Source organism: Plecotus auritus, assembly GCF_963455305.1.
Source record: "Plecotus auritus genome assembly, chromosome: 8".
In the NCBI taxonomy this organism is placed as follows: Eukaryota; Metazoa; Chordata; class Mammalia; order Chiroptera; family Vespertilionidae; genus Plecotus; species Plecotus auritus.
Genome location: NC_137782.1, coordinates 28414480 through 28421516, shown reverse-complemented (window position 1 = coordinate 28421516; position 7037 = coordinate 28414480). Strand labels below are relative to the sequence as shown.

Genomic DNA, 7037 nt, shown 5'->3' with positions numbered 1-7037 from the left:
AAATGCTCAGAGATGTCTGAAACTGCCTCTTTTTGGCTCTCTAATTCACCATGACCTTCTATCTAGAAATTCATCAAAGTCTAATTTGGCCCTGAAGTCCACTCCTGCAACCACCTTGAGGACAGTGGGTTCAATAAGGGCTTTCTAACCGTCCTCACATGGCATCTTTCATGGTACTGCAGAGTGTCTGGCCTTATTACGCCAGTCAGAGCTTCTGCTGAGTTCTCACTTCTTCCTTCCTCCATTCCATGATGCCCATGCTTTCTAAGGAACGTTTTGAGTCTTCTTTCCTTAGCTAACTCTGCAGCTAGAGAAGTCAAGAAAGAACCATTCCCCCTTTGGTGCAGAGTAAGAGAGTGGAAGGCTGGGGCGAGATGGGCTGGGCAGGGAGGGCTAGTGAGGAGGCAGCTGTTTGGTTTAGAAATGTTTTCTCCTAGGAAAGCAGATGCTGGAGAGGAAGATACCTGGTGGGAGAGATGCATATGAACTCTTCTCACACCGGGTTCAGGTTCATGCCTCAAACAGTAGCGTGGCTTTGGCAAATTAGTCATTAAGTAAATGACTAGATTAGTAAATGTCTAGATCCCAGATTAAGAGGTGTAATTAGAGTCGCTGCATCCCTCTGCATGTGCAGGCAGAAACTTGATGCTATCTCGGAGCAGGACTCGGCTCTGGGAACTGGTGCTTCCCAGTCTGGGGCTAAGATTTTTTTCATTTCTCTTTCATTTTCACCATAGGATAGACTTCACCTTGGGTGTTAGACACCAGCCCTGTGTCGGATAATGAGGAGACACAGCAAGGAGAGCCGAGATGCTGGAGAGAGATGGACTGGACTCCCAAGTCCTTCAGGGGTTTCCAAAGAAGAGTTCAAGATCAAAGGTATTTGATTTGAGAGACCTTGCAAGCAACTAGAAATAAGCACGAGTTGCCTTTGAAAGGGAGGAAATCCTGGACAGTGCAAGCAACAGCGGCGATTCATGTTGTTCTGCTAGTGGTGCTGGGGACAGTGCTCTTCGCCGTAGTATGAGTGCTATGAGGTGTGGTTGACAGCCAGCTGCTTGGGTTCAAATCCCTGCTCATGTTATTCCACCCCTCTGCCTCTGTGTCCTCACCTGAAAGTAGAGATAGTCTTGGGACTTACCTGACAAGGTTGTTCTGGAGGTTAAATGAATTAGTAGTATTGTCAAGCAGTTAGAATGGCACCTGGCACTTGGGTGAAGCTTGGTGGCGGTTGCTGCGGGAAATCATGAGTAGAGCCCTGATCTTTGGACATAGCCATGTTTTCAGAATTTAAATAAGCCAAAGCCATTGGTTAAAGGAGGAGGATGAGCTGCCTAGGGTGGTGTCTGTGGCTGGGAAGGAGGTGATTTCTGGGCATCTGCATTGTTTGTATTGCCAGGTACAATCACCTGTTCAATCCTGAGCCAATCAGTGAGCCCTGGGCAATGGATTGTTCTGATTGGTCAGCCCTGGGTAATAGGATCACTCCATCAACTCTGGGGGTGGAGTCAGCTTTGCTAATCAACAGGAATGACAGTAAAGGAAGTGTGGATCCCAAAAGAAAACCAGAAAAGGTGTGACCAGAAGGTGGCAAAGTGGGTTCTGGGCAGAAAAGACAAGGAATAGATCACTCTCTTAACATCTTCCTTTGTAACTTTGGTCCTAAATTTGTGAGCAGAAGCTGGGGTACCAGCCAAGAAGGGGGACCTTTTAACTGGCCCTTGAAACCCAGATTGGAATATCTGAGGTGCTGTAGTGTGGAAGGAAACAGACCACCCTTTTGTGCAGCTCCAGTCTTCAGGCCAAGGTTAGAGCTGGATGGAAGCAAGAACTTTCTAACAGTAATACTTTCCCTAATTTGAACAGGCCATCTTGCTAAGGAGTTCTGAGGGATGCTATGGACAGGGTTTGTCATCTTAGGAGAGGTTTCTCCAGTGTTTTCCAAACATCTCTTGCAATTTCACCCTTTTCCCTGAAGAACTATCTATAGCATGACTTATTCGATATTTTTATTTGCATACATTTATATGTTTTACTAATATACATGTATTTAAAAGAAATATATCATTGTCAGGACCTAGGAGGGAAAGGGGAGTTACTATTCAATGGGTATAAAATTTTGATTTTGAAAGGAGAGATTTTTTTTTTTAACTCAAGAGAGGGGGAAAAAGGGAAACACAAATGTCACTATTATAAAATGGAGAAACAGTATCATGTCCCCTAAATAGAAGAAAGTAGTAAAAATAGAACAATTAAAACAAAATATTCATGTTAAATTCTAGCCTAATACTGTGGCCAACAGAGGGCTCTGAATCTGAAGCATTGACCTCTTATTTTTCAAATGAGTATTGACAGGAGCTGCAAAATTGAATGAGATATATTAGCACTAGACTTTGACTTTCTCCTTGAGAAAATCAAAAGTGAAAAGAATAATTGAGCCAGGTAGAACCTTTCCTTGGTGTGAGGTAATGTTATTCTAGTGCAATATCTACATACTCCCTGAAGTCATCTTTGAACCCCGGCAATTCCATCCATTTCTGAGGAGGAGCCTAAGGGTATAATGCTGATGTTGGGAGAACTAAGAGGCCAAGAAATTGGGTCTTTCCCTCTCCCCCCCCCCCCACCTCCTTTCTTTTTTCTTTCTTTAACCAAATAGCTGCTTTTATCATAGATGTGTCCATAGACTGGATTTTAGTTTACAAAGATGTGTAGTTTTAAAACTATTTGGTCTAAGTCTGGGATGGTACTTTCAACTTCACAACTCCAGAATATAAATCTTAAGTATAATCATTCTCAAACCAAACACACCTTCCTCTTCCCCCTCCTCCTCCTCCTCCTCCTCCTCCTCCTCCTCCTCCTCCTCCTCCTCCTCCTCCTCCTTCTCCTCCTTCTCCTCCTTCTCCTCCTTCTGCTTCTGCTTCTCCTTCTCCTTCTCCTTCTCCTTCTCCTTCTCCTTCTCCTTCTCCTTCTCCTTCTCCTTCTCCTTCTCCTTCTCCTTCTCCTTCTCCTTCTCCTTCTCCTTCTCCTTCTCCTTCTCCTTCTCCTTCTCCTTCTTCACTATGACATGCTTTTCAGATTTTTCCTTGCCCAAATCCACTTCCCTTTTCTCTTGTAATTCATCCTATTTCCTTTGGTGAGCCATTCCTCCCCCACTCTCTGTCCATGTCGTTTGGCAGAGGCCAGGGCTGTGCACCTGACCTGGACCTGGTGTACCAGTGATTGGCTAAGATGTGGTCATGTGACCCAATTAGAGTTGTAAAAGCAATTCTTAGCTAACAGTTGAAATAACTGCAGAAGGGTTCTTCTTCCCTTGCTAAGAAGTTACTGTGTTTAGCTGGAGCAGCTAGTGGCCACCTTACTACAGGTGAGCAACATCTACCTAGACTGCAGCCAATCCAGGTAAATGAAAGATGAAGAAAAAGAACCACATGAGGACATCCACTGAGTTCCTGGATCCAGCCATACTTAAAGCAAAAAATCCTGCCCTGTTTCAAATTTGCAACCCAATAAAATCTCTGGTTACTAAATCCAGCCTGAGGTAGAGTTTCTGTCACTTGCACCCAAAGAATCCTGACTAATACAAGAATCTCTCATGAATCCTCTCTTGAAGCTGCTGATTACTATATAGTCTTGTAAACAGTAAGTTCAAAACATCAGACTTGGAAAAGACAGTCTTTGGTAAGTAGATTCTTTTTCCCTAGAATCCAAGGAAATGTACCAGAGACTGTCTTGACATCAGGCACTTTCTCCTCTTCGTTACTTTAAAACTAGAGGCCTGGTGCACAAAATTCGTGCATGGCGGGGGAGGGTCCCTCAGCCCGGCCTGCACCCTCTTGCAATCCGAGACCTTTCAAACATCCCTCTCGCAATCCAGGACGGCTGGCTCCTAACCGCTCGCCTGCCTGCCTGACCGCCCCTAACTGCTCTGCCTGCCTGCCTGATTTTGCCACTAAAACTCAAGCTTCCTCTTTCTTTACTTTTAATATTTATATTTCTTCTTTATTTTAAAATTCAAGCTTCCTAAGAACATGAGGCATTTAACATTATTCCATATTCCTTACGGAGAGCTAAGCATGGTAAACACAGCAAATACTTAATACTTATGGGCTTCTATACAAACACTTTCCAACTAGGAATGTTTTATTTTATTTATTTATTTATTTTTGAATTAAGAAACATTTCCAATTTTTATTCATAAAATTAAACAGCAACAATAGATATACAGAGCCACATATCAATAACAAACCAGGAAGGAAACAAAATATTCCAGAGACATCTTGAACAATTTTAAAGGAATACACACCAGGCTAAAAACCTACAGCTAAATTGTGGTTACACAACAGGTTACATTTATTCCTGCATTTTCTCAATAAGTTCTTCCTTACATTTGTCTTTCTTTTTTCCAACTTGTCAAGATTTGGCTTTGCGTTCAAGAATATTTTCCCGATCTTTGTCCAGTTGTAGCCTGGTGATAACCACCTTGCTGGGGTGAATGCCCACGTGGACAGGTGTGCCCTAGCCTTCTCACGCTGCACCCGCTCCATGTAGATGGCATGTTTCTTTCTGTGCACCTGCATCGCCTTGCCGACTTGCTGACCTTTGCAGTGTCCTTGAACCACCTGGACCTCTGGTCCTTGCGGATGGGCATGGAGCGGACATTGTACTTCTGCCGCAGCACCTTGGAGAGCGAGGAGACATGATCTTACCGCGCACGTGCGAGGGGGTGTTGAAGTGGCGTTTGCGGTTTTTGCTGCGTCAGAGGTCATGAAGGTGTTGAACTTTATGGTGACCGTCTGGCGCTGGAAGTGCTCCCCAACCAAGAATCCTATATAATAAAGAGCTAATATGCTAACTAGACAGAACAGCAGAACGACCATCCCGATGACCTTTGGGAGGAAGCCGGGGTGCAAGGGCAGAGCCCCTTGCACGAATCTCGTGCATCGGACCTCTAGTGTTTTAATAGGCAGCCTCCAAAAGCTTGAACTGGAACACCTAAAAGTAGGGTGCTCAGATTTCAGGCATCAGGTGCTATTAGCAGGATTTCTATCCCAATTAAACTATAATTCTGAGCTCTCAACAGTCAGGACCAGTGGTCGGCAAACTGCGGCTCATGAGCCGCAGTTTGCCACTCTGTTGACTAATGAGTTTGCCAGCCACTGACCTATACTCTCAATTCCAATAATTACAGGCTGTTGTTGTTCCTTGTGATTAAGCCCTTATAGCTCAGTGGTCTGCAAACTCATTAGTCAAATCGAGCCGCGATTTGCTGACCACTGGTCTAGCTGTAGGCGCCCAGGCGTCCTCCACGATCTCACAATCCTCTGGTTGCATACTTCCGGTTTTTCTAGCTCCTCAAGTATTTCCTTCAGTCGTGTTGCACCATCCAGGGCCTCTAGTTGAAGAGGATTTTTCTGTTCTTTGACGTTGGTAGCTGTTTACTATTTGGAATGAGTGAAGAAGTTTCAGGAGGACTGCCGCTGCCATGAACATGTCGGTCCCCAGTGCACTGGTGAAACAACTGCCCGTTCAGTCCACGTCCTGGTTCGCAATGAGAAGGTACTGTGCTGAGCCGTTTCCAATCGGATCTTCCTCTTCCTTCCCCAGCACACTCCAAACCTACTCTGGGCTGACCACCCCAACCCCGCAGACCCTTAAGACCTCCCCCCTATTTCTTTGACTTTGCCCCATCAAACTCGCACCCTATCGCGTTGCCTAGCCAGCCGTGGGCAAACTACGGCCCGCGGGCCGGATCCGGCCCGTTTGGCTGTTCTATCTGGCCCGCGGAGCCGAAAGAGCGAAGGGTTCTCTTGCTCTCCCCTCCGCTCCTTTACTTTGAATTTATATTAGTTCACACAAACACTCCATCCATGCTTTTGTTCCGGCCCTCCGGTCCAGTTTAAGAACCCATTGTGGCCCTCGAGTCAAAAAGTTTGCCCACCCCTGCAACCGCTCCCTGGCTGGTAGGCCAGCTGGGCAAGGGTCATGGTGTTCTGATCTCTGGTCAGTCGTTATGGCGTTATGGTAGCTGGCTTTTTATATATACCAGTATAGATAGAAGATGGTTTAATGTGAAAGCCTCTGTGTGCTACTGCATACACAGCATGTGAGTCCACAGGACTGCCCCAGGTTTGAGGCCCATTCCAAGCTCAGCTCTGCCCTTTTGCAAAACACTGGTCATTTTGTCTCTGAAGATGTGATTCCATTGCTCACACATGTGGCTACTGCATCCAAAAGCAATATTTTACTTTTGGCTTAAGAGCCCATCTCGACATAAACATCTGAGCTCCTGAATGTTGCTCTAACAGCTTGACAACTCTGTAGGTGTAGCGCTGGCTGCCAGCCAATCCAATTTTTTCTGCTTCTTTCTTTTAATATAAACAGAGCCTTTGAAGAACTGTGGATTCATTGAATGAACAAATTATCTTGTTTACATAAAACATGCAGGGGAAATTTCCACTGTGCTTCAGCATATAATTTCAGTCTGTTTTCTGATGGGCCTGCACATTATGAAGGTTGTTTTCCTAGACAAGGATGTTGTCCTCCATATGTTGGCCTAATTATTCATCCCAGCCAGTAAGTTTGAGATTTGGTGGGGGAAGAGCAGTATTAAATGCTGCTGTGTTGGTTCACAAAGAATGGATTTTTGAGTCTGGAAGACCCCTGCCCAGCCATGGAAGTAAGAAATAGGGGTTGAAATCACAGTGTGTGGTGTTTTATAGAAAGCAAGGCAAAGGTTCAGTGGGAAACTCTGACGAATCTCCACCTCAAATATGCACCCCAGTGATTAACATTAATTTGTAGAAGGTAAAATGAGCAAACAGTCACTCAGGACAGGGTTGGGTGAAATGATTAATGATGATTTTATGTTATTTGGGGAAAATAAGATTGTTTTATACAGTTTCTTACATGTAGCCCTATGAATCATCTCAGTTAATGAAGAGGCCCCTCCCATCATCCTTCTTGCCCATAACAAATCACTTTAAAGGGGAAAGCAAGAGTTTTCAGAAGATGGCTTGTGTAATGATTTGAAATCCAGA

At 44.8% G+C, this 7037-nt stretch overlaps 1 pseudogene across 1 annotated transcript; it reads right to left on the bottom strand.

Moving 5' to 3' along the window:
* Window positions 1-4350: 4350 nt before the first annotated feature.
* LOC308255916 (ribosomal protein uL24-like) lies at window positions 4351-5984 on the bottom strand (annotated as a pseudogene). Its single transcript has 2 exons — window positions 5939-5984; window positions 4351-4825 (listed from the first exon to the last, which is right to left on the bottom strand). The product of its transcript is annotated as a ribosomal protein uL24-like (transcript).
* Between the last annotated feature and the right edge of the window lie 1053 nt (window positions 5985-7037).